General features: G+C 43.0%; 1 protein-coding gene and 1 long non-coding RNA gene across 2 annotated transcripts in view; one reads left to right on the top strand and one right to left on the bottom strand.

Moving 5' to 3' along the window:
- BCL2 (BCL2 apoptosis regulator) overlaps nucleotides 1–27,345 on the top strand; it is a 96,002-nt gene that overhangs the window by 52,560 nt on the left and 16,097 nt on the right. The window lies entirely within an intron of this gene.
- Nucleotides 15,748–26,514, bottom strand: LOC107200702. The gene is made up of 4 exons (XR_001519717.2): nucleotides 24,055–26,514; nucleotides 23,353–23,567; nucleotides 20,448–20,547; nucleotides 15,748–17,068 (listed from the first exon to the last, which is right to left on the bottom strand). It is a non-coding gene; the product is annotated as an uncharacterized LOC107200702 (long non-coding RNA).

Below are 27,345 nucleotides of genomic sequence, written 5' to 3' on the forward strand. Positions count from 1 at the left end.
TGGGAGGCAGGCTAGATTGGAGAAATAAAGGGTGAACTCTGTATAGCTGTGTGACTTTGAGCTGCCAGAATATTTTGTGGTGCTTGTTTGTAAGCATGGGTATTTAGTTTCAGAATTAGTACAGGACCTGAATAGTTGACAACCCAAGCTGATATGACTACATCCACAGTGTAGAAATATATATAATAAGGGCAAGTTCTAAAAAGTACAACTTGATATTTATGATGCTGCTAAAAAGCATCATCTGCTCTATCTGTTCAGGAAAGACCAAAACCACTGCTTTGTTGCTGGGTTTTGTGCAATGCAATCCCATGAAATGCTTCCATATAATGGATTATTGGTAGAGGGTCCTTTATTCTCTTTTATTTCCTCTGTGCCTTCCTTAAAAAGAAAAACAATATGACTTTTATAGCTAAGGGCTTGCTTGTTTTCAAATAACGGGTGTTGAACTGGTGGAAAACTGGAACAAGGCGGGATTGAATCAGACTCAGAACTTCGTTTTGTCTCTGCTGGGTCGCGCAGTGGGACAAAGCTTGGGTGCGGGAGGGACTGAGTCCAGGCTGGAGCTCCCTGGCTCTGAGCTGCTTGGCTTCACCTCTCCCTGTCATTCCCCTGCCGCTTAAGAAAATATTTCCATTTGTTCTCTCCAGGTACTTTATGGCAGTGCGACGTGGCCAGAGAATGCCGTCCTCCCTCTGTGAGAGAGGCAGGACGTATGTCCTTTATTTCAATCTCTTGCTGCTTCTGGTGTAGAGCAGGCAGTCTCAGTTCTGGCATCTCTGAACTTTTGAGTACTTGCATTTGCAAGTTTAGGGTTCGTTTGGCTGGAGAGGGTTTTTTTGGATGTCCTGTGGCTGTAACTTATGGATAATTTTTTCCCTTAATGAAAAGAAGAGGAAAAGAGAAGACATACGCTTTGTTTTGCAACATTCAGCTGAGATACAAAGGGTGCGTTGTTCTGACCTTCCCAGCATGCTGGTAAATTTTTTATATTGGCAAAAAGGGCCTGGACCTCAGAAGTCCTGAGCACTTCTGGTTTCCAATACAAGAGCTGGGGCCTGTAGTGTGAGCCAGAACAAAGTCTGGGAGCTGTGGTTGGCAGAGTGAGTGTGCACAGGCAGCCTGCAGGACAAAAAAATTTTTGGGGTGGCAAGGAAGCTTCCCAGCATTGCTTCCCCTCTCCCTTCAGCATTGCTGTCTACTAGGCAATTGGCTAGAGCTCTATAGGAAACACTTGAGACTCTGCAAGTGCCATTTGCAGGCATCTGGCTTTCTCTGCTGTGCCCTATGTGTACCCAGCAAGCTGCCTGCCTCACCTCACGTGCTGCAGCACTAGGCATGGTGCTGCTGAGCTGTCAGGAAGGTGCCTGGCTCTGATTTAGCGTCCCAGACCCCATACATATGTCATGAGCCAGTTTGGTGCAGCAGAGAGCTGCCTCCATGAGTTGGTGGGAAACCTGCCTTGCAGCCAGAAATCTTGGTAATTCTGGGGGGGTCCCAGGAGGTCTGGAAGGATCCAAGCAGCTGAGCGCAGCTGTGCTCAGGCTAGTGGGGGTTGAGCTCCTTTGCAGCGCTGACCCTCAGCTAAGAAGGCCCAAGATGGGAGGAAAGGAGAAAGGTGGCCCAAATACTACATTCATTTTCTCCCTGCAGTTTTTTTTTTTCTGGCAGCCAAAATGATTCCCTGAAGAAAGAGGTGTCATTTAAAGCAGAGCAATAGTGAGTGCACAGATGCATCACTGGAGTTCAGAGATAGCCTCCAACATCTGATTGTAACTGCAATTCACTTACAGGAGGGAAGGGCCCCGTCCTCACCCATGGGGTTTGTTTCCTTGATCAGAGGCATCTGGTTAAACTGCTGCTTTGCACTTTGCCTATTGTTCGAAGTTTCAGAGGGAAGAAAACCTCTCCGCAGAAGATGCGCAGCAGAGCTCGCTGGTGTTTAACCCCCTGTGTCAGTCAGGTATTGCAAGAGAAGAGCAAAGGATATACTTTACTTCCTCTGGTGGGGTGTTTTCGTACACTTTGTGCTCATTCAGAGGAGCAACTTGCTTTTTAGTTTTATGTGGAACCAACCTTTACCATGAAATGTTTCGCCTACATCCTTCCTCTCTTCCTCTGGGGTACACTCCTGCAGACCCAGGATTAGGGCTTTGTCTGCAGCAGCAGGAGTGCTGTAGGCTTGTCCTGGGACCTGTCCTGTCTCTGCTTCCTGCAGGAGGCCTTGTGAGGAGAGCCCCACTTTCGCCTCCCATGGGAAATGCTGACAGAGCCGTTGGAGCTAGCAAGGCCTGGGATGCCTCTGCCTGCCCCCATCTGTTTCCCCAGGGCCACTGTGGTTCCTGGTCCCTACCCACTGCCCCAGGAGGGATGACACAGATGCTTCTGGTCCCCTCCTGCCCCATCTCAGCAGGGGGCAGAGCATGAACCCAAACAGAGGTATCTCCATCAAGGCACAGGGACCGCCGAGAGCCGGGTAAGGGCTGAGGCGGAGGTAACCATAGATGGCTCTGATTCATTTGGCTTCCTGTCTCTCTCTAAGAAAAGGATGTAAATAGCCAAAGGCAGGGGATTCCAGTGAAAAGAGCGGGCGCGTGCCGTGCAGTGCTGTGCTGTGCCAGCTGTGGCACTCGGCCTCACGGAAAGCCGGTAGTGGTGAAAGCTGGGGTTCTCAGAAGTGGGGGAGGCGCGGGCTGCTGCTGCGCCGCATCGCCCCATCGCATCAGAGAGGCTTCCTGCAGACAGAGGAGATCGTGGAAGGAAGAACCTCTGCAGCGCCGGTGACCTTGCCCCTGGCTGCAGGAGGGGTGCACCCTCACCTCCGTGCCCTGAGCAGTGGTGGTGCTGCTGCTGGTGCCCTCGCAGCCAGGCAGGCATCCCTGTCTTGGGGGAGATCCCAAAGGATTGATGGCTGGAGCTGCGGTGACATTTTTTCATGGGAACTTCATGTCTTGGGGCCACTGGCAGGGTAACGTGGGCAAGATTTGTGTCCATACTTGGTGCTCATACCCATGCCCATGAGTGTTGAACGACTGACTCCTTATAGAAACACAGACTGTCATCACCAGTGTTTTCTGTGCTGCCAATGCAATAGCAAATTGCAATGATCCTACAGAGAAAGGCTCACGCACCAGCATTCTGCTACCATAGGAAGGCTGGTATCACTGTAGTCTTGAGGGCATTGTCTGGGTGGTATCCTGAGTCCAGTTGTGCTCAAGACACTTGGCAGTGAGGCAGTGAGCTCCATATCCCCAGCTCATGTCACACATCGCCCCCACAGTCATCAGCTGGCTAAAGACACACCACCAGTAGTGCCTTCACCCATCTGGTTCCACAGCCCTTCTTCCCATTGCTGTTTCCTTGCACTCAGAAGGAGAATGCTGAGGAGACAATCCAAGCAAAGATGACACAAAGGGGTTTCAGTTTTGTAGCACCAGCAAATGTGTGCCTTTAATTGATGTAACACTGTCAAGGGACTTGAGGGTCCTCGGGCACCCACTGCCCCCTGGCAGCCCACAGACATGGGTGTTCATCTGCCTGGATTACCTGTGATGGTAACCTCTGTATGAATCCAGCACCCCAGTGCTGTTTGGATGAGGAAACAGGGAGGATGGCTCACAACAAGGTGCTGGAATTGCCTGTTTGGTGTCCAGCTCCATGCTCTTGTGTCAGGGAAAGCGTCACATTTTTAATCAATTGTCTTTAAGGCTGTTACATACATGTTCCTTTTCTGTGAAGATGGGCTGAGACAGCTGGAGCTGTTCCATCTGGAAAAGAGAAGGCTCTTGGGAGACCTTCCAGCAGCCTTCCACTACCTAAAAGGAGTCTGCAAGAGAACTGGAGAGAGACTTTTTACAAGCACATGTAGGGATAGGACATAGGGTGATGGATAGATATGAGGAAGAAATTCTTTACCAGGTAAACCTGTTCACAGATAATGAAATAATCAATGCAACAGATACTAGCAAAACCCCCCAAAAAATTTCACATACAGATTGGTCATTTAGGAATACATTTGCTAGTAGCAGATGAAGTTAATCAAGGTGATCTCTTTTCCTCACCATCTTACCTTCACTTCCCTGCCAGTGCAGTCCTTTCCCTTTCAGACTGCTCAAAATGGATTCTGCTGCCTTCCTGTAGGAAATTCAAGCTCCACCTGTGTTTAATTAGATATCGGATAACCTGGGTTGTTGTATTAAGAATATCTAGGCCAAAAGTCTAGAAAAACTAATCAGTCCTAGGTCAAAGAGCAATAGTTCCAATTTTAAGCCAAGTGAAGTGATAAAAGGCATAGAGAAAGACACCTCGCTGCCAGGAAATTTCTTTAAAAAAACCCTAAATTTAGTAAACCCTCTTGTACCTTGCTTGTATCTACTGGCTTGTAAGATATTTGTGATTACAGAAAGTAACATATAAAATAATTTTTCTCAGAGACACATGAAAACTAATAATTTTTACAAGAGGTTATTTTACATTCCCTTCTTGCTGTTCTACATTTTTACATCTAGGACATTTTAGATACAAAAGGTAAGTCCTACTTGCAAAAGCAAAGGATAAAGAAATGATTTTCCTCTAAATGCTCCAGCTGGTTTTTGAACAAAGGGAAGAAAGCACAGTGTGCAGACCTGTAAAGGGACTGCTCCAGTGACAATGCAGCATTTCTGTGGGCAAGGGTATCACACAGGGAGTGTGGGGATCTGCAGTTTGCTGCTACCCCAGTGATGGATAGTGGGATAGGCAGGGTTTGTAAGCAGCCATGGTATCTTTGTAAAATTCCTACCCCAGTGGATGGTGGCAGGGAACAGATGCACCTTTGGGCAGCCATTCTTTTTTCCCATTCATGCTGGATCTCGCATGAATGAGAGGGTTCCTGGGTGAGGGCATCTGCTGCTCCATCGTAGGGATTGTTCCTCCCTCTGTCTCAACAAACTAGCTGTGAGATGTGAAAACACTACAGCAGGAGGGGTTTGCTGCATTTTCTCCTCAGGATATTCAAACACACAATGCTGAGTTTGAAATGAAGTGAAAGAGTGGGCTGCAATCCCTTTGGGTTGGGAGAGGAATGATCCCCAGTCTTCCCATATCCCTGCAGAGTGGAGTGCACCCAGACCCCCTGGATTAGATCAGAGAAGTAGTTTTGGAAGGAAGAGGAAAGCACAGGCCTCTGGGTTATATTTTTTTCTTTGAAGGAAAGTAAGTGCTTCCAAATGTAAGTGTCTGAACTCCCTGAGGACAGAGGCATTGCTCTGCAATCCTGAGTTAACCCCACACTTTGGCCTTGGGGTGAGGGCATGGTTTGTCTCCCACATTTTCCCTGGTTTAGCTCATCGCTTAGCTAGCTGATTTCCACTAAGTCTTTTCCTAAATGTTTAAAACTCCCTCTGCTCCAAGCAGAGAAACCCCAGCCCCACACATGGGTTTGTCCAGACTCAAAAGCCAGCTGCTTGCAAGGCTTTAGGCTGTCATGAATAATGTTCTCCCAAGGCAAGGTGGGTAGGCATGTGTAGTGCCAGGGGATGATTAGAAAGCCTGTGGCTTTGGCACCCTCTTCTTGGAGGTGTGAAGATGTCCTTAGCTGAAAGAAATCTTTCTCAGGATCTCCACGACACAGGATTTTGTTTTACTAGCTGCAGGCCCAGTGCAACCCTTGCCTTGTCTACAGCTGATGAGCCTTGAAGTTCACTGCAAAACCTTCCAGCCTTCAGATGCTAAAATACATGACTCTTCTCCCTTGCTCACCCTAAGATTATGGCAGCACAATGGGAGTGCCCTTCCTCCTGTAACACCCACCAGGCTCTCCCTATAGCTGTCACTATTGACAGTCTATGGCTGAGCTCTCTTGCCTTTCATTTTTTCCTCTTGGAAAGGGGCTCAGCTCTAATGATGGATGCTTTGGTGGCCGTAAACACCCTCATCTACTGACCCAAGAGCTCTCCTGCCACGTGTACACTGCTCCTCAAGAACTTGTGGTCTCCTTTCACTGCAAAGGCTCAGTGAGTCAGCAGAATTCCTTGGAGTGCTCATGTGCCTTCACAAAGAGATTTGTAAATACTGGACTTTGTTTTTGCAAAACAGCCAAGTAAAAGTTACCTGTTTATGATGTGATACCTGCGGTTGTATCTAAATACTTCACAGCTTGCATTTGTTAGGGCTGGCACAGGTCCTCAGCCACCACACCAAGCCCAGTGCAGCTTTGCATGCTTTCTGCCTTGAGATGAAGAGCAGGTCTTACATTGCCACCTGCAACCTGGCTGGGAAATGAGCTTGCTAGAGGGTAGTTAAACTTATGTCTGAACTGTGGGAAAGAGTCTCCTTAGATCTACAGAGGTGAGGGACATGGTGGCTATTAACTCGCCTGGCCTACTTGCCTGTATCACACATAAGTTTCACCCATATGTTCATTTGCTAAGCCTGGAAGATTTTATATTGCAGTGTTTGGAGCCACAAAATGAAGCGTCCCCAGATGTGCCCAGAAATATATTCCAGATGATGGGTGCAGGTGATGGATCATAGTGATAGACTTGTCTCCTGGATCATTTTTGTCATTCTCTCTTGAGCTTTCCCGTGTGTCTCCGAGCTGTGGAACCTTTGCAAACCATGCTGTTCCATTCCTTTGTGAGGCTGTGACATGCAGGTTCTGAGCTACCTATGGGCCTGGAAATACAAGAGCAAGTCAGGACAGGCAAACACAACATTGTACCATGCTGTGCTACCCCAGCAGTCTCATGCATGGCTCCCACATGGGTAAGCCTTTCATCTACCTTTCACCGGCTTGGGACCATGGAAAAAGGCATTCAGCTTTTCACACCAGGTTCCTGTGGTGGTTTCTAAATCCCTTACTAACTGGATATGTCTCTTTGCCCCATGTTTTATACCTGTGTTAACACTGCTTCTGTAGGTTCTTTAGTATAAATGCCTTTCTAACTAGACTAGTACTTTTAGGCTTTTTTTTTTTTTTTTTTGGTCAATTTGCCTGTGGAATTGTGGCTGTATTTTTACAAAACCATCTTTTTGTCAATTATTTCTGTTGCTAATTTTTATTTCCCCTCAGTTATGCTAATACGTCATGTTGGAGGATACTGACGCATTTAAATTTATTTCATACATTTCTGTGGTTGATGTTTGATTCTACTTGATCCTAATATGGTCATCATTATGCCCAGCCACCTGCTAATTCTTCAATCTGTAAACTTTTTTTTTTACTTTCAGTCTGTCTGAATGAGGTCAGTACTCATCTCAACTGTGCTGGGTGCATGACCGTCTAAGGTATTTTTTGAATGACCACATGAGATCTCTAGCAAATATCTCTGAGGCTGAAGTCACCAGTGATGGTAATTCCTCTCTCTACACATTACAAACAGATGGTTGAGGAGATGTTCCATTCACTGGTAAAATTTGTTCTGTAACAGATGCCTGCCAGCTGCCATTCCCTGCCCTGCTGCATGATTTTATAGAGCTAACGAGATTAAGAAACTGTTGAAATTGATTTTTGCTTCTAAATACAGCAGATCTGAGTCTGAAAATGCAGGGAGGGCTCTGTCTCAGGTGGTGCAAGCTGGCACAACTCCAGTGAAAAGTCACTGGAGCTGAACCACTCCGCATCAGCCACGGTGCTGCCTTGAAGAACAGCTCTCTTAAACGAAAGCGTCGGCATTAAGAAACCAACAACAAAAAGAAATTTCCCAAGTAGAATAAGAAAGCACAAAAAGCACAAAAGTTGGACAAAGTGAGAGTTTAGGGCAGTTTAAAAAAATACCCTTCACTCATACCAGCAGTTCATGACTGCTGATACATCTTGAAAAATGCCTTTCACTGGAAACTCCAGTACATTGCTCAGCCTCGGTGCCATGGCAGGAGGTTGTTTTGCAGCCTTCGAACTCGCTCATGAATCAACGCTTCCCACCTGTAGCCACTGGGGCTGTAGCCACGAAACCTCCCAGGCTGAAATCCTTCTGCTGATAAAAATCTAGATTGAACTCAGCATGAAGCTGTGGAAAAATGCAGATGTGTATTTTGAGAGTCCATGGTCAGGCTTTGAACAATCAGATGAGTATTAAGAGAAAAAAAATGCAGTAGTTTAAAAATAACAGATCTACTGCGTGGCAGCCATAAAAGGAGATTTTAAGGAAAGGAATAGAAAATCATGCCAGATGAACGCATTAGGAGCAGCAGTTGATATGGCATGTACTAATGACAACATATATATCCCTTTTCTCTCCAAAATAGATGTGAGAACCTTACAGGATCGGCCAGAGCACACAGTTTAAACTCTGTTAGTACAACATTCACCACATCTTCTTACCACTGCAGGCTTTTGCTGAACACTACTGCTTATGCAGTAGTTGCTTATGCCTCCAGACAAAATTTAAACTCAGGTCAAAGCTGTAGGCAGTTCTTAATTGAACAGTCCAATTTTAAAGCATTACAGGCTGTTTGAAAGCCTCTACGATTTGACAGATTTGAATACTGAAAAGCATGACATCAGAATGACCTTTCCTTCTGCACTGTTCTCACAGCTCCGTTCTTCTCAATAGATACTTGAATCTCTGCTGTCGTCCTAGTCTTAGTGCCTGATATGCTGAGTTTGGTCCATCCATCCCATCCATCCATCCATCCATCCATCCATCCATCCATCCATCCATCCATCCATCCATCCATCCCACTAGGACCTCTAGTTGAAGGGTCATTTATTCCCTCTCCTCTGTTGTTTAAAGGGATGATAAGACAGCGCCGGGTCTTGGCAGCATCCCCCAGCTATCCAGACATCACCGTGAGCTTCCCAAACACTCTCATTCCCAGAGAACAGGACTCTGAGATCTATCTGTCATGGTTTGAGCTCATTGACAAAAGAGTTTGGGTCTGCCATCACCACCCCACAAACCCAGCCCATATTAAATCACAGCCTGCTGCCTACATCAAAAGTCCTTTGTGAGGAGCACAGTTGCTCCTCTGTAACTGTTCTACATGGAGCAGGTCATCAGCTGCTTATGAGCTTTCCTTCTGTTTTTCATTTCTTTCTCAAAAAAAAACCCCACAGTATGAAGTAATGTTAGAAATAAATAGTCTCATCCTTCTTCCCTAATTATAGAAAGAGGAGCCTTCTTGGGCTACATGTGATTTTCAGTGCCAGTTCCTCACCTGGGAGTTCGAGTGTGTTTCCTACAAGTTACAGCAATTTGATTTGGCAAAACCTGAAATTAAATGCTTTATTTTCTGTGAATCCACAGGATGATCTTTGAATTGCTGAGTTTTTCTCAAGGTGACTTTGAAAGCCATCTTCCTTGCCCCAGCAGTGAGATCTTTGTGCATGGCGTGCAGCTGTGATGATCCCTAGAGACTTTTGTCCAAGCCAAGAAATTAAGAGCCCTGTCTAATGGGGTCACTGGCTGCTAATGAAGTTGCACATTCATAAACTACAGCTACAGCTCTCAAGGGAAACTCCCCGTCATCCCTGCTCCGGGAGATGCACTTTGTCTGTGTCACAGGAGCTCGTAGGACCTGTGAGAGCTGCTGGAGGCAATCTGCTGTGTGGGCTTTATTTTTAACCCCACGTCCCCAACCCCTGAGCAGGTTCTTCTTTCATTCCCAAATTGAATTGAACAGAGTTTTAAGTTTGGTGCCTGTGTCAATTTCTCAGCAGTAATCAAACGGGAGAGGAGTTATTCAGGTTTTTTCCTCCTGTGGAGGATCAAACAACAAATCTGTATAAGGAATTCCTGATGGAGAAGCCTAAAAGGAAGATTATGAATTTTCAAAGCCGTGGCCTTGTAAACCAAGTGTCTCTGCAGACATCATGGAACAAGAGCTCATTAGGAGTAATCATCTAAAACCTGACTGAAATCTCTGTAGCTTTTCTGACTTACACTACATGAAGATCTGATCCATTCACCTAGTTTTAAGTCCCGACACACGTTCTTGTGGTGGATACATAATTTTCTCTGCATGCTGTAACCACTGCTCTGCACTGACAAGCAAATGTTTATTTGGCTTACAGCACATTTCTTCATGGCATTTGTTGTGCTGTACATGATGTATATTTTGGTGAGTTTGCTGGTGCTTTATTTGATGCTCAAGATCAATCATTTCTGAAACACAAGTGTGACATCTTGGGAAAAGTAACTTCCACTCACTCAGTACTAATCTATCATGTTGACTTTATTTCCGTCACAGCATACGAAGAGCAAACAACTTCCTACTACTCCGTGCTCTTCAGCTAAATGCCTTTTCCAAAAGGTTAGGGAAATGCTTGTGTCATGGAAAAAAAACAAGAATCCAGCTACGCAGAAAATAAAGAGGTGCAGTGGATCAGGCTTAATTGAGCACTTAACAGGCTCAGACTAGCCTGAGCTTACATTAACTGAGCCACTGAACCCATCCAAGCTGAACAGATGTGGAGCGTTTGGTCTGTGCAGTTAAGATACACTTTAGCATGGGGCTCTTTATCTGCAGGTGGTGGCACATAACCACCTGGGCAGCCCCCTGGAAATGACTCCCAGCATGGCCAGGGGAGAGGCCTTTGCACCTGCACAAGGCAAGCTGCTCTCAGGGTCTCTGCACAGGATATCCATCCCCCTCTGCCCCTCTCAAGATACAGCTAAGGTTGTTCCTTGTGCTTTTCTTTTATTTTTTTTTTCCCTCAAGTCTTTGTCCTGTGAAAGAGGTGCTGGGGAATGTTCTCAGATTTCAGGTGGCTTGGAGGCAGAAGGGCTAGTGGATGACTCTGTCCTTTCTACAAGACCTTCTCTCTCACATGCTTCTAATGTCTCACTAGTGTGATGTTCTTCCTTTCTAAGGAGCCGGTGTCTCAGTTAGTGTGGGAATTGCCCCACAAATCCCCGCCTGACTGGAAACAGCGCTTCTCAAGCTGAAAATAGTGCTTCTCAAGCTGAGAGTTAGTTTTTGCTAACTAGACACTGTCACAGCTGTTGGTCATTCTGCAGTATTTTCTGCTAGACTTTATTTTTGAGCTGGGGAAAAAACCCAAGCACTGTGCACGCTGTTAGCTCAGACAGGTTATAATGTGCCTGTCTTAGGTGATCAAAAAAGCAATTGGTATCATTATTATGCCTGCAGATAATTTAGGATTCATTAAAGTAAATGTTCAGGGGGGGAAAGTGTGTGATTGCAGTTTAACATCATGGTATTACAGCATCCCTGGCTCTAGCAGGCACATCAGGAACATTGTAGCTCAGCATTTTCTGGATTGTAGGGATCTATCTGTTGGCTTAGGTTTTGCAAAAATATAAGTGGTATTTGCAATTGCACTTGGCAACAAGCTGCTTTTTTCTGATATAAATCCAAATGCTAGGGTTATAATTACTGTGAATGTTGCATCCTGCAATCTGGAAGCGTAAGCAACATGCATTGGTCTGGTCTTCACAAAGAAATTGTTGAGGGCTGCAGTGGCCATCCCTGAGGAATCTTCCCATGGCCCTGAATTATGTAGTAAACCCACATCTATGTAATCTCCCCTCGATACTGTTTCATTTTGCCTGCAATAACTGTATTAGACACCACTGCAAATTGACTCTGCAGGCTCATGCTGATCCAGACATAAAATGTGGGATTCATCATCTTCCAGGGACTAATTTTAAATACTTAAAACAAAATGGAAGACCTTCAATAGGGAAGAGATGCACTTGAAAATAGATGATCTTTTATAGAGTAGTCTTGCAGGTCATGTTATACTCCCAGTAGTGGTCCAGGGAGAGAACAGACCTTGATTCCTGGGAGCATTAGCATAAAGATTACAGAAGTTTTTTGGGTTTTTTTGTAAGGCCTGATCTTGTGATCTCTGTAGATTCATACCAGATCAAGCCAGAGCAAAGCCATATTGCCTAGAGACCTAAAAAATTATTACATCAATGCTCACAGTGACTGAGAGGGGTTGCCTAAATTTGGGGCTGGCATGGGTAAGGTGACAGCTGAGGTACGAATCACTTTGTGGGCCTGCTGTATGCTCTTGGCATTGAAGGGTTCCTTGTTGCCACCTGCCAAGAGGTAAATCTGCATAAGGGATGGACGATGGACACCTCACAGGCCAAAACAGCACTTGAAATCTACTGGAGTCAGTGGATGAAAACTGAAGCTAAAACCACAGCTGAACGTTTGGGCCAGGCTATAAATAAAGTACCTGGGTAAAATGAGGAGAAATTGTTTTTAAAGGAACAGAGCAGAGGAGGAGACCCATGTACACACCTTGCACTTCAATGTTTGGATGCAGCTTGGTTGAAGTTTTTCTCTGGTGGGTAATACAGTGTGTGCTTACAAAAAATACATTTGAACAAATATGGATGCCACACAACGTTAATGGGATGAGGGTTTTTTCCTATAAGGAATTTGATACGTTTTTCTGTAAAATTTGATTAAGAATAGTCTGTGTAATTGGTAGATTTCCAGTGCAAAACACTTTATCTTACAGATATATAGTCACAGAAAAGTAGGAGATTCTTACACAAGACACAGGTAAGATCACAGTCTTTATTTTATTTATAAGGAAAAAGTCCCCTGAAAACTAAATAGGTCTCAAAATACTCTACTTGAGATTTTGGTTTTGCACTGTACTATGAATTTGACACAGCAGAAAATTTTTCAGCAGAGGATAGAGGGGATTTTACACCGACAGACTTTCTATCCTGTGTCCCTACATGTGTCTTATATATATATGTCATTTAGAGAAGAAAAAGATAACTATACCCTCTTTGCTGAACTATACTGTAATTGGCAAAGACTAACTCTCAGCTTGAGAAACATTATTTTCAGCTTGAAAACTTAGCTTTGTAATAAACTCAAACTAAAGTGAACCCAGAGGAAGACTGGCTGTGTGCTCAGCTTCTGCAGGTAGAGTCTCATTTCCAGCTTATTCTATAAACAGACTCTTTTCTTCCATTATTTAAAACTGCTCAGCTGCTTCTCTGCAAGAAAACAGCAAAGGCAATTGAGCACAGTCCTGGTCACGTAAGTGGCTCTTGTCTCAAAAGCTAGTTCGTATTCAGTGCTGTCCTAGTTTTTCTTTTCTCAGTCCCATAAAGGTCCTTTTCAGAATTGAAGAAATTCCAATTAATGAGCACTGGAATCAGTGCGTGAGCAAAAAAAAAAATGCAGTATTTAGCATATTGCTATAAAATTATGGATAAATATTTACATACCTTTTAATGACCCTTCACATTCTCTTATGCTGTTGGGTTTTTCTCTAATCTTCATTTGACCATTTCAAGCATGACTAACATATTTTGAATTATTTTTACACTTCCAACATCTACTCTGTAAAAACAGCGAACATGAAGGTGCAGGTGGCTGAGCTGAGTTCAAAAGATTAATTTGCCGAGGAGAACTAGGACTTTCCAACTGTATTTCTGTGCTTGAGTTTCTTAATAAAGCCACCGTGTTATCCTGAACTTAGGCGAACTCCATGGTTACGGTGGTGTCGGTTAACCATAGTGTCAAAGAATTGCACAGCCTGAAGCAGCCAATACAGGGATTTTTATTTTCCTCTCCTCTTTATCCAGGCATGGAAAAGGGGGCAGGTTGCTACGTATTCTTGTTACACCTTATCTAAACATATTGATCACTTCCTCCGGGCTCTTATCTGTTTGCTCTGCAGTGGCTGTGGTTCATTCACACTGGGATTTGCAGGGAAGCTGAATGGATACAGCCACGTGAGAGGTACCGATGGGCTGGTTCAAGCTCAGTGACACTGTGCCTGGCTTCTCTTTTGTTCCTTCTGCCTGGTTGTTTGACATCCACCAGCCTCTCTGTTCATTAAGGCGGCGTGATGAATGGAAGGCAGCGAGTGTAATTGGGGTAGTTAGGGGCCACCTGGTTCATAAATATAACAAGCATCCACTAGTGCATCACTTTCAGCACCACATGCATCAGTGAAGTGCAAACTGGCTGATAGTGAATGGAAATCATAAACTAATGTGAAGATTCTAGCAGTTCCCGGGGTCACTCTGGCTCCTCTTGCCCCAACCTTTTTAAGGCCCAAAAAAGAACATTTTCAAAGGTGGGGTTCCCCCAGTAACAGAGGCTACATTCAAGTAGCATTGTTGTTTGTGGAGTTTTTATACTGGGATAACTTCATGAGAGTAGATCCTGCACTGCCCAAGGGTGGATGTTCCCAGCAACACGGAATTGAGTTGGTGGTTGACATGGTGGTTTTTGTGCAATTTGTGTAACGTGTGTGTGGCACAGGTAATATGCTGGGGAAGGCAGGAGAAGGGTTTTGTGCACCACTGGTAGTCCTTGTGCAGAGAGGGGAGGAAGTTCAGCCCACAACAGACTAAACATCAGGGGATTTAAACACCAACTTTGCACTTAATGCTCCCAGACTATGCCTTCTCCTGAACTGAGCTCTCCAGACCTGACTTGAGCAGGGCTACAGTGGGCAGAGATGTGGAGCCATCTCGAGCTGGAAGCATGGGCATCACATTGGTGCCCAGGACTGGATAACAGTGACTCTTAGATGTGCCCTTGGACTCAGCAGTGATCAGTGAAAGCAGTGCTCACAGTGTATGGGAACAGCCCCGTGCTGGCCAGTCAGGATAATGTCTTTAGCAGACTTTGCATCATGAAGCGGTTAATGAATTCTTTTGTAGTGAAAGGCTGGATCCAATAAAAAGTTTCTAGGGCAAGTTACCATAGCCTGCCATACTACAGAGCGTCAGGCAGACCCTTGTTTTTTTTCCCTTTTCATTTATTTTTTCTTCCCCTTTTAATTTTAAATTGAGTGCAGCTGACTGCCTCCAATGCTGTTAACAATGGCACTTCTTTCCCTGGGACAATGTAACATTTAAAACAGATAAAAGCTCATGTGGGGCTAATAAAAGTTTGCCCCCATCCTCATTCCTGTAGGACAAGTTTCCTCATCGTTAACATTTTAAGTAGCAGCTCTATGAATATGAATGTAATTGACTTTTACATGCTATTACTCATCTGCGGGTAACTTTGAACAGGCGTCACTGGAGGGATGTGCTGAATCTCAAATAAACTTTCTGGCCCAGCAGCAAGGGAGCGATGCTGTGTGAGATGAATACTCAGCTGGGACTGGGAAGTCAGTGAGTGAATAACTGGAGGGACCAGAGTGCAGCGGCCCCAGTCCAGCAAGAGTAGAAAAATGGGAGGACCCCACAGGTGACTCTCAGCCAGCTGTGTGCTCCTTCTGGTGGTTGATGGAGAGAGGGAACAAGTCAGTGGGTTCCCATTCCAGATTTTCTGTTGGAATTGCTTATACAGGTTGAGTTAGGGGTCCAAATCAAACCCTCTGAGCATGGGTCTTTTGTCCATATCAGGGACAAGGAAAAGCATATGACTTGCATACCTTCTTGGATGGAGAGTATATATTGAATACTAACAAAAATCATTATTAGTAACTTTATGATTTTGAAGGCACAATAAAAGTGTTAGTTTTTATAAGTGTACTTTAAGATGACTTCTTTCATTATGAGTTTCTGCATGATATATATCTGCTTTTACACAATCAGTCTATATTCTCCTTCAGTCAGCAAACCAACTAGTTTTAAAGTATTCTGTGTGTCGCAGGGACATGTGTTTTGACTGTCTTCCCTGCTGTGATGGGAAGGTGCCTCTGTTCCTTTCCTCCACCTCCTCCTAGTCTCTTGTTGCTGGACAGTTCTTGGTTCCCCCCTCAGCTGCTGTTGGCTGTAGCTACCAAACCTGCCTAGCACGAGGCTGAGCCCCTGCCCTGCCTTTCCCACAAAAAACACACATCAATAACAAGACCAAAGAGTTGGTGCATTATGCACTGTTTATGTTTACAAATTTAGAAATATGATTGCTCTGCACCAGTGTTTACCAATAATATATTCCAGCCAAAGCAGGAATGAGTCATTTTTACATTGCTCATAGAAAATTAAAAAAGGCTTAAACACCCACAAAATTTGCTTACTCTTCAGGTGTAGCCCCCGGAAGGGTGAGGGCAGCTTCCGCCATATTCTGGTTGGAAACATCACTGACATGACTATTGGGAAGTTGAACAGTCCCAAACCGGTGACAGGTGATGTGCAAAAAATATGGAAAAGGCCATGAGGTCAGATCCTGAGGGCAATTTTTATAAAAAGGCTGGGTTGCAAAAAGTGTGCTTGATTTCAGTAAGGCCTTTTTCATGACATGTTGCCTGAGAATTCTGTGTGGTGTTTGTAGAATTAAGCCAGTCTTTATCCACAAAGATAGGAAGTGAGATCTTTTGATGCACTAGTGGCTGTCAGCAAACTGATACAGATGGTCGTTTTGTTCAGAACAACGTGCACAAAAGTATCCCAGAGGTGCAGCTCAAAATACCCACATTGCTCTCGTGTGTCACTCCCTCTCTTTCCATTAATGCAAAATGACTCACAGGCTTGAAAAGGCAAACATTGATCAAAAGACCAAAGAGTGATTTACTGGTGCAGGATGGGACAAGATGTTGTTTTAGTCCAACAAACAGTAACTGCATTTAGAGGTATTGCCAAGGGAGTCCGAGGTGGTGCTTGCTTACTAAATTGGGTAAAATACAGGGATTTCACCAAATGCAAATGACAATGAACAATATGTATGACTCAATATATCCGCTATGCTTTCAATGTGCAGTCAGAGGGTGCTATAGCTGACCTTTTAAAGTGATGCCTTTCAAACCACATTGTTATGATTATCAAAGTGTTCATTTTAGAGTACGATATTTGGGCCCGCTCCTGTTGATATTCTCTTGTATCATTTGAAGGCTGTTTTCCCCCCTGTTTATATAAAAAAAAGCACTTCCAGGCAACCCCTAGAGTGTCATATGCTTATTTCTATGTCTAACCAGGGAGTGAAACTTGCTGTCAGTTCTCCGAGGCTTGACACACACCTCTGGAGTACTTCAAGTCACGTATGGAATTAGCTAAAATAAGTTTGATGGTAATTTTGTGAGACCTTCCTGTGTGCCAGAAATAGTCTTCAAGAACAATGTAGGGCAAGAAATATTCTCTGCTCTTTAGCCTCAGCTTCCTCCTATCTAAAGGCTGTCGGTGGCATCTCTGGCCGTGCAGAGCAGATCCCAGAATGGCTGCAGGGTGATTCCAGTTTTGCAGTACTGTAAGGGAAAGAAAAGAATCTGGCATCAGATTTGTAAATTTAAGTGTAGAAAAGGCTAAAAAAAAAATAAAACAATCACAGCTCATAGTCAGCCCAAGGCCAGCAAGCAGACTGGAACAAGGCCCCCGCAAATCCAAGAGAGGCAGTTTTGCTGGGATGCATTTCCTCTCCGTCCTCCATCAGCCAAGCCAAAAACTTAACAGGAAAAAAATAAAAAGGAAGCCGTACAGAGCAATTTGGCTGCACAACTGGCTGCACTTATCACAGATAAATAGCCTGGGCCCAGCTTCTCCGTGGTGTGGGGACTCAGTGCAGTGCTCAGGAGCTTGGTGAGACACGGCCGCCGTGACCAGCGGTGGCCACCACCCTGCTTCCCACGGCACTGCTCATCCCTGAGCGGTCACCCCTCCGGCCTCAGGGGTCTGGCACAGGCTGGGCCCACCACAGTTAAAGCACAGCTTTCCTGGAGCATGAGCTGCGGTGCTCAGATACCCCATCAGGTGAAGAGTTAAGTACTAAAAAATAGCAGAATTTTCTATTGGGTTAAGGATGCCTTATTTTGATTATGAAGGTCAGACACAGACATGGGAATTCCCCCAAGCTGGTTTATTTGCAGATTTGTTCAGACAGTTTCTTTTTTTTTTTTTTTTTTTTTTTTTTTTTTGTGACAAATCAGCCTGTTTTTTATAATAATCTCATTTTGAAACTTGAGAGGAAGGGAATGTATGGGTGAGCAGCTAATATCAGTGAGTTCTGGAAATTCCCTTTTTATGGTCTTTCTCATTTAGCAGCTGTTCTGATACTTTCATTGCATTAAAAACTTATTTTACAAGACTGACAATAAACTAACTTCATCTCTTCCAATAAAATTAGCTTCAGATCACAGTAAGTTTGAGAAAAGAACTACTAAATAATACTAATATACAGACAACAGGGCTTTGATCTAATGTATCATGAAGAAATAAAGCATCAGAGGTGTTACAATCAGAGAAGGCAAACCTATTTTCCTTCTTCTTTACTGATTATTCCCCTCGTTCAAATACTATTTTAAGAGTGTAAATGTAGGATCCAGTGGCTTGTAGATGCAAACATTGGTTTAAAATTAATTTGAAAATATCTCTTTATACAAAGCAATATATTTACTGATTTAAATCATACCCATCTGGACATGTTTATCAAAATCAATCTTTGTCTGCTATAAGCCATTTGCTGCCATTGCCACCCACTGGCCAGGGAAAAACAGCCATCCTGTTACTGACCCAGATCAGCAAATATCCTGATTAAACAGACACATCTTCCTACACATCCAACTGCTTCCTATTCAGCATCTTGCCTTTAACACAAAATCTGGCTAGCTTTGTACAATATTTATTTACTGTTTTTATCTTTAAAACATAAATCATAGTCTGGGAAGGAGGGGGCAGGGGGAGCTTGTTCTACAGACTGTGAGCTCTGATCTGCATCCTTCTGTCATCTCTTTAAATGTAGTACCTAAAAACTGAAGGATCTCATCCTTTTATGTTTCTGTAAGACAAGATACAGTTTTGGCAATATATAGTAAAATAATGGAACTGAATTACAGACTGTAGGGAGTCATTTTTCTCACATAGAGGTCAGCATATATGGTAATACTTTGGATTAAGGATAAAATTACTACAGGACTGTAATAACTAACCTTGTTAATCTCTTCTCATTTTCTTAAGAGTATCTCAAAAAGAAATATTACAACAATCACAGCTTAATATTGGAATCCTTCTCTGCTTTAATCAGAGTCTTTTATATACTATGATTTTGTGTGTTTTTTCATCCTAATATTACTAACAATTTTATTAATCATGTCTGTTGTTGGTTAGTTTACCACTTTATTTCACAAATTATTTTAGGGCCTAATATTTATACCTTTTTTGAAAAACTGATACAAAAATTGTTCTTCTTAGAGGAGCTGCTCTTCACTTAGGTACCTATGAACAAAAGCAAAACCAGGCCCCCGGACTACTCTTCCCTGTGCCTTTCGGTACCATACCAGGTTCATACCACCAATGCTGAGACAGCCTTCTCTGCAAATAAAGGGCAAATAAAGGCAATAATGTTTTGTTCTCTGCATCATTAGTAAAGGGGAAGGAGGAGAAGAACTTAGCAGAACAACTGCATCTTTTGTTTTTAAGTTCTTCGGAACAATTCTGCCAGGCAGCGCGTTTTCCCTCTGTTTCATTTGTCTTTGTTATTTTCCTATCTAATTAAAATTCTGCAGTGCCGTCATGAAATTGTTGTCCGTTTGAGGTCACAAACAGCTTCTGTCCTAATGAAATATGAATTGCATTAGTTAATTGAATTGTGCACTTATTGTGTGTTGTGAATGGACTGAGCACACTTATATTCTTAACATATACTGAGTGTTTTATCAGTTTAGGCAGTGTGTGGACATAGAAAATGCTGCTATCATTCTTTGCATCACAATAGGGAGATTTAATTGGCAGTAGACGGGACTAAGAAGTGTTTGTGAAGGACAAGAACTCTAAGATCTCACACAGGCATCTGCTATCTGGGATGAGATCGGCTCTTCAGTGGTCTGGGGTCAGGGCACAGTCCCAAGCGGAAAACTCGAATAAACCCTTATTATGCACGGTGTCTCTGTGATGTCTGTCAAGTTAGGAAGAACCAAGGGAGAGGAATGAAACATCTGTGGCCTTCTGCAGCAGGAGGCTTTCTGGGTTAAATGAACCTCGTAATTGAAACCCTCAGTGCACAGTCCAGACCGTTCTCTTCCAGGGTCTGCCCGGTCTCCGTGCAGATACTACCCCCACAGCCCTGGTAACACAACAAGCTGAGCTCTGGGGTCCTTTTCACAGCTGGGAGGTTCTTTGAATGGTGGGAAGGTTCACTTTAGAATGTCAAGGACCTGATCAAAGTCAAATGAAAACATGGGAACTCTTTCTGTTGACCTCAGGGCTGTGGACGAAGCAGGTGCTTACAGGAAGTGCAGGCTCTGGCACTGAGCTTTTACAAAGTGTAAGATGGATGTTTTGCATCAATAACCACTCAGTGGTGGACTCTACTAATGAACCAGACTATTTTAGAGGATAGTCATTAGCTGGGAAAACAGTAACAGAATACTAGATTTGATTTCCTTGCATGGAAATCTTGATTTACCACTTAGATCTTCAGACTGTTCAGCGTCATACATACACACACATTCATTTTTATATATATATGCATATGTATAATATGCATATGTATATACATATAAGTATATGTATATCTCCAGTGTTTAGGCATTAGATTTCTATTAGATTTAGAGATTTAGATTAGATTACAGAGAAAAGGATCTTTGGATTCTGCATAATATTTCTGTAAAGTAGTAAATGTGAGTATTGTACCTTCCAGATATTCTTGAACTTGACAGGCTTAGAGAGATATCTTTTGTTCTGTCAAATAGTGCCTCCCTTAGCTCAAAATGGTACTTCATTCAACAGTAGGCTGAAAGAAAAGATAAACAGTATTCAGGTTGAAGAGTTGTTGAGAAATTTCTTCTTCTTCTGCTTGTCATTTTCCACTCAAAAACTGATGAGATATGCAAATGGAAGTTTATTTTACTATAGCAAACTAATGCAAGAGTATAAAACCACTTAAGATAAACACAGCTAAAAATTGACTTGCCACAATGAACAATTCCCAAAGGGAAATGCCATGACCCTTTTTACAAGAGAAACAGAGGGAAGAGTGTCCGTGCTTGGTCTCAGCAGGCATGGACACCCACTTTGTGGGGACTTCCCAGCTGTGTGCGCATGCAGAGGCACTTGTCATTTCCCACTGTGGGTGATCCTCCACAGCTGCTGTAGCACTCACCTTCCAGGAACACTTCTCCATGGGCCCCAGGGAAGCACTTTGTTACCACCACCCACAGATAATGCACTGAGATACAAAGACTAAATGAGGGATTCTGGTTCAGCTAGGTAGGCAAGGACTTTCCCTGTATGCTTAATAGACGGGAAGAGAGGTTTCATCGGAGAGCAGCGTGGGGATAGCCACATTAGGTGTCTGCTTCTCTGAATCACCTGGAAGAGTTTCTTTCTCAATCATTGTAATTACTGAACCTAAGGGGACCTGCCTCTGGGTGTAGTTGATGCATTACAGAAGTGCTTCAAGCAGATGAGTTTCCTGCAGTCCCCAAATGTCCCGAGACACTCATACCTGCTTAAACGTCTGACTGAGGAGTTTGCCACCTACTGCCCATATCACTTGGTTCTTTTCTCTCTCTCTCTCTCTGAATTTTTTGCATTGGCCACGGTACTGAGAGCTGTAGCTGAGCAACTGATGAATGTCCCTGCCCGCATGAAAGGGTTCAGGAGGTGATTAAGAAAGGGTGGGTGTCTGTAATGGTTTGGTGAAGTAAGTCCTGACAGATTCACAGGCAGTGGGCAAATGACTGAGAGCGAAAGTGGTGGGATGGGGCGTGAAGGGTGATTGGCAGTGGTTGCTTAGTGGTCTGAAAAGGGGTGAGTGAAAGTACTTGGGGCAGGGGGGAGGGGAGTTTGGGAAGCACTGCTGATGGTGAGAAAGACACTGCTGCGTTACCCCGTGGCACACTCCAGGTGTACAAGCTGTATTCTCTTCCGCGAAGCAGTTTTAAAAGACTTGATGTAATTAAATATGCTCACGTACTTCTGTCTAAATTATATAATGTAGTGCTGCATAATTAAGCAGGGGAGGAAATGAAAGAGATTCAAGGAAGGCTGAAAAATAAAAATAAACTAAGGAGTCCTCTAGGGAGTGTAGAGAAGAAGGAAAGACTGATAAAGTCCTGCAAACTGATGAGATTTTGCTGTCTCCTGTAGCACCACCACGTGAAGGGAGACAATCTGTGTCCCTGCTCCTATGGGTGGCCTTCCATGAGGATATCTGTGCTCAGCCTGGCCCTCTGCCCCTGGCTCCAGCCACTGGATCCAGTTGCCCATCTACAGTGTGGTGAATCCTTTCCTGCCCCAGCACCATCAGCCATTCTTCTGTGGCCTCTTCCAGCATTCACTCCAGCCTCAAACAGAGCGGGAATGCAGGGGTGGTCCTCAGAGCAGCCGGGAAGAGCGTCCTCCCCTGCTGTGATTAATTCAGTTAAAAACCCATGACTGACCCGTCACACTGTCTGTGGCTGGACAAAGGAGTGAAGGCGGCCATACGGTAAACAGTAGCATTTTATACCCCGGCACATTGTTAAATTCCATATTGTTACCAGGTTTTTTTTTAGTTTTATATTCAGTTAAGTAAGGAACAGAGCTATCTTTTATTCTTTCTTTTTTTTTTTTAAATACAGCCTCTTCCCTTTATGTTACCGTCATTATATGTTGGATTATTATTTCTTCCATTTGGATAAAGCACATAAACAAAACCTAATTTTTGTTCTGTTTACTTTTTAGTTTTCATTAAATAGTTTATGAAAATGTTCCTTTTAAGATTAAAGAACTTGCCCATTCTAAAAATCTGGTTTGAACTTCTTTTCTCAACCTTTCATTATGCCTTGCATTTAACTTAGAGTATTTTTTTTAATATTAAATAATCCCATTAGTTTTGCAGATAAAAAGACATACTGGGATTTTTTTTCTTAAGTTAAAGGTACTATGTTGCTTGTACAGAATTTTTTCAAAATTCTATACAATCCTTAATTTAGGAATACATGGATTTTGTCTCAAGGTCTTTTTGTATGTAGTTTTTTAGATGAAGAGGAAAAAAATTAGAAGGAAGTCTTTATAAAGACTGAAGGACACAAGAACCCCCTGCTCAGCTAATTAAATAATTATTTAAATATTAAATAATAATTTAAAATTGCCCATCTTTATTGGAATCATGATCAATCTAGCACAGACTGTGTCTGTGCCTGTGCTGGACACCACCTGCTTCAAATGAAGGCGAAAAAATGCCCCAAGAGTTGGATTTAGGATAATGTCATTTCCCACCCTTCCCCCTGTCTTGTACAGTCCTTTTGAAAATCTCACACTAATCCCAAAAATCAGAGATTTATTTAATCCTTCAAACAAAAGCCTTTCATTACAATGATTATAATAATAACAACTATTATTACTATTATTGTTATTGCCACCATTATTATTACTTCTACTATTCCTATTATTTTGGACTGTTAACGGCTTTTGTTTATTGTAGAAATATTTGCTTGTTCTTTGAAGCTCACTAAACTCTAGTCTCAGCATTCTGTAGCAATTATCTAATTTAAATACTTTATATAATAAGATGGTCTAATTGAGGATGGCATGCAAAAGTATTCTGTCTTACCAGCTTTGAATTTCCTGTCCTTCCTTATGTTATTGAAATCCCTCTATTTCTTGCATGATGAGGAGTGCTGAATCTCCATCTGCACGTTCTCTCTCCCTGTCCCTCATTGACTCCTTGTTCAGTCAGATGGCTACATTCCCAAATGGATTGTTCCAGTGCTCTCCCTATTGAAAGGTTTTCTGTGTTCTTATGGTCTTACTGCTCTACTCTGATCCCTGTCAAATAAAGAGTGCAGAGAATTCAAATGCCATTTTCAGAAAAGATTTCTTAAATCCCAGCAGCTTTAATTAAATTATTATCAGTGCAATGATTATTAATGCATAATATTAACATTTTAGAAATGGGATCAGGAATTTAACTGATTTCCTCTGTCCCAAACTGTAGCTTTGTAGTGTATTTCTTGGCCCAAGACTTCCAATACTTGGCACCTGCCTAACTTCAGACCACCAAGGCAGGAGGTCTCCACTGCAAAGCTCAGTCTACTCGGGTGTCTATTCATGTGCTTAGTAACTTGAAAGCATGTTTTCTGAAGATTTAGGTGAGTGGGATGCATTACAGCGACAATGAGAAGGAACTCTGATGGGCTATATAGTACTGATACTTGTTTGCCCAGCCAAAAGTCAAACATTTTATTAACACAAGCAAGCAGATAAAAAGACAGTTACTCTTATTTTGATTATGGAACTGGTTAAAATATCTTACCTTAAGGACCCTTGATCTGACACAGCTTCTGCTTCTTTACTTTCAAATGTTCTGAAGTCCCGCAAATGGCTGTGACAAATTGAGGAAGCTCAGAAGCTGAAAAGTCATCCGGGAGGGGAAGGGTGGCTCTCAGACACGAGCTGGCCAAGGCTTTGCTTTAGGAAGCCAGTTTCCCGATGGCTGCAGAGTGCAGCTCTCTGACAATGCGACTCTTTGCAACTAAAGCTGGTTATTGCCACCAGTCAGAATGAGACTGGTGAGGCAAACACCCCCAGTTGTCCCCAGGAACATGGTCATGATGAACACGAGCTCAGCAAGCTTCTTAATTTCAGCCAAAACAATAGATACCATGAGGCAATGGATGAGCTTTTCTTACCAGTAAGTAAGGGAAATTGTCTGGGAAATAACATCATTTGGTTAGACAGAAAACTCTGGTCCAAGACAGGGCAAATGGCTTTGACTCAGCTGTTCCCAGTTTCATATGCAAGTCTGATGAAGTGGTGAGATTTGTGCCAGTTCCCAGTGTGGCCAGAACAGACTGTGTAAGAAGGTGTTTTAATTTGTTAGAGAGAGTGTACAGTAACAGAGTGAAGGAAAGCCTAGGGTATGGAGAGGACCAGAACAGAAGTAGATACTGCAAATAAGCCAGAAGTTATGAGTGTCTGGGGAACATATTAGTCAGATATGTCTATTAAAGACATCTGTATATATGGCAGCATCTTGTGAATTCAGAGAACACGATGCCAATTACAACCATCGGAGAGTCGTAATTTTGGTAAATGTAGGAAAGGGAATTCAGGAAAACTGGGAAGATAGCAGAAAAAGGAGTTGAGTAGAGTAACTATTTAGACAAATGTAACAAGCTTAAAAGCAAAAGAACAATCAGAGTATTTTGCCATGGAGGATGATTTTAATAGCAATGGGTGGTAGGGAAATGTAGTGGAACAACATAATTATCTACCTACAAACTGTTCAAGAAAGAAAGACTGGGCCACAGAAGCAGAGGAAATACTCCCGTATAGGAGGATAACGTGAACATTATTTAGCTGAACTCTAAGTGGGAAGGGCTGTGCAACTGAATCTCTGAAGACAAATAAATAAATGCTAAAGTAGAAATTCCAAAGCATTTTTACAACTTTTGAAAAGTAAAGACATTAGCAGGTCTTTGTTGCTAATATCCAGCTTAAGAAAAGGAAACAGAATGAGCATTGTTGAACTCAAAAGAATTGTTAACAGATTTGTGGTAATGGGGACTTGGGCTACTCCCCCAAGCCTAGTCAAATAGATCAGGAGGCACACAAATTAGAAGAGCTATTTTCTTAACACTTCATGCAACACTGTCTTAGGAAAGTGAGAGGCAGAAGAAAGAAGCTCCTCTTAACTTGGGTATTAATCACAAAACGATTGTAGCTAACTCACTGAGTACTAATGCTTAGGTGTGCCAGACACCTAACTTGGCATGGCAGTTCAGGGATCTAACTCTCACCTCTTTGAGGTGATGCTCTTTTTGTTTTCTTTAACCTCTGTGACATAAGTATGTGTTTTAACATGTAAAAATTCAACAAAGAGCGGCTTCATCTTCCTCCTCCAAAATCTACCCTTAAAAATTGGCTGGAGCTGAAGTAATAAACACAGCTTTACGAGCTGCTCCTCCTCCCAGGAGTGTGAAAGCCTTCAGAGAACTTCTCATAGGGCTCAGCTGCTACCAGCTCCTTGATAAACCATACAGGTGTGCCATGCCTTCCACATAGGAGGTTTTTGCGTGCAGGTCTCCAGCTGTACAGTACCCAGGTAACCCTGCTTTCTGACCATGGTTTTGTGTTGGCTTCACTGCAAACCTGACACAGTTGGTGTTGGACTAAGCCTTGTTTTAAACATTCCTACCTGACTCCTGCTTGCTTCTAGAGGAGCACCACCTCGACTTGGGTTTATTGGAGACATAAACTGGGTCTTGAGCTATCGTCAAGTACTAGCCAGGGCTAGTCTTGCTGCAGGCTACCGCTGTGTCACAGCACAACCTTGAAGAGTCCCTTTGGCACAATGCCTGCAGTGACTTGGCAATTACATCCACCTAGGCTACGCTCAATGTTGTGGCAGCCAGCTGCAGTTAAAACCTGCTGAGACCACGGCTCAAGCATGATTAGCTGGCACAATGACAATCATGTATTTGTCTCCACTAACTTTCGCTCCATAGACAGGAATAAGCAATATACCATCAAGGAAAGGCATGTCCTTGTGTATGGACAGATGCTTTGTGAAAACTCTGCAAGGCAGCACTAAATGCCTGAAAGTGAACAGTAAAAAGAGAAGTAATGAAGGAAGGTAGGTTAAACAGTCGTAGGAAGAAGGAATCGCACAAGAAATGGCAGAAGAAACACACACCAGAAGGAAAGCAACTACATGAACAAAGCATGTAAAAAGTCTCCAATGTGTGAAAGGAGTGCAAATTCAGAGGTACAATTTTGGAGTGAACACAGATGGTAAAATCAGACTGAAACCAACATACACAGGTCGGCATGAGAAGAGACTCACTGACCCTTTCATGGTTCTTACATGTGTAGAAGGGCTATTTGGATGGGACAGAAAACATTGGGCAAAAAGGATGCAAAGCAGCAGTGTGTTTTTTTCCAATCAAAAACCATCTATAACCTGTGCTTGAAAAAAAGTCTTTTTTCTTCAAGCACATTAACAATTTAATCCATGATAGTATCACTGGTGACACTGAGAACACTGGCCTTTAATGAATCAATAGATTTGTTTCATCTTTAACTAATTTGAACCTTTAATCTTCTTGCTTGTTTGAATTCTTCTTCCTTCAGGTCAAAGTATTAAATAGGCTCAAGAAGTAAATAAGGAAATAAATACCAGAAACCCCATGGGGAACTTTGAAATTAAAGTTTTCTAGTAGTCAAATCAACTTAATGCTGTGATTACCAGCTCAGTTCAGCTTCTTTCCCTCACTCCCCTCCCCCCAGCTCTATGGCTAAAGCTGTGGGAGTAAATGGCCTAAAAATGGAAGGTGCTTTGATTTTCTTTAAGTTTCTTGATGTTTGTGTGGCTCTAGATGGAGGTTGAGGGTCTTTGTATTTTAACTGCTATCACTATGGACATACAGGAACTTTTACAACACAGATATGTAAAATAGCCCAAAACATTGGTCTGCAAATTTGTCCAATGTTTCATGCCTGGTTTGAACTCTGCTGTGCGTCTGTGTTGCTGATGCATCAGACTTTTTTTATGGATGTAAGTTATTCTGGCACGAACCCTTCTGTAGACAAAATCTTGCTGATA

The sequence above is a fragment of the Parus major genome, chromosome 2 (genome assembly GCF_001522545.3).
Source record: "Parus major isolate Abel chromosome 2, Parus_major1.1, whole genome shotgun sequence".
In the NCBI taxonomy this organism is placed as follows: domain Eukaryota; kingdom Metazoa; phylum Chordata; class Aves; order Passeriformes; family Paridae; genus Parus; species Parus major.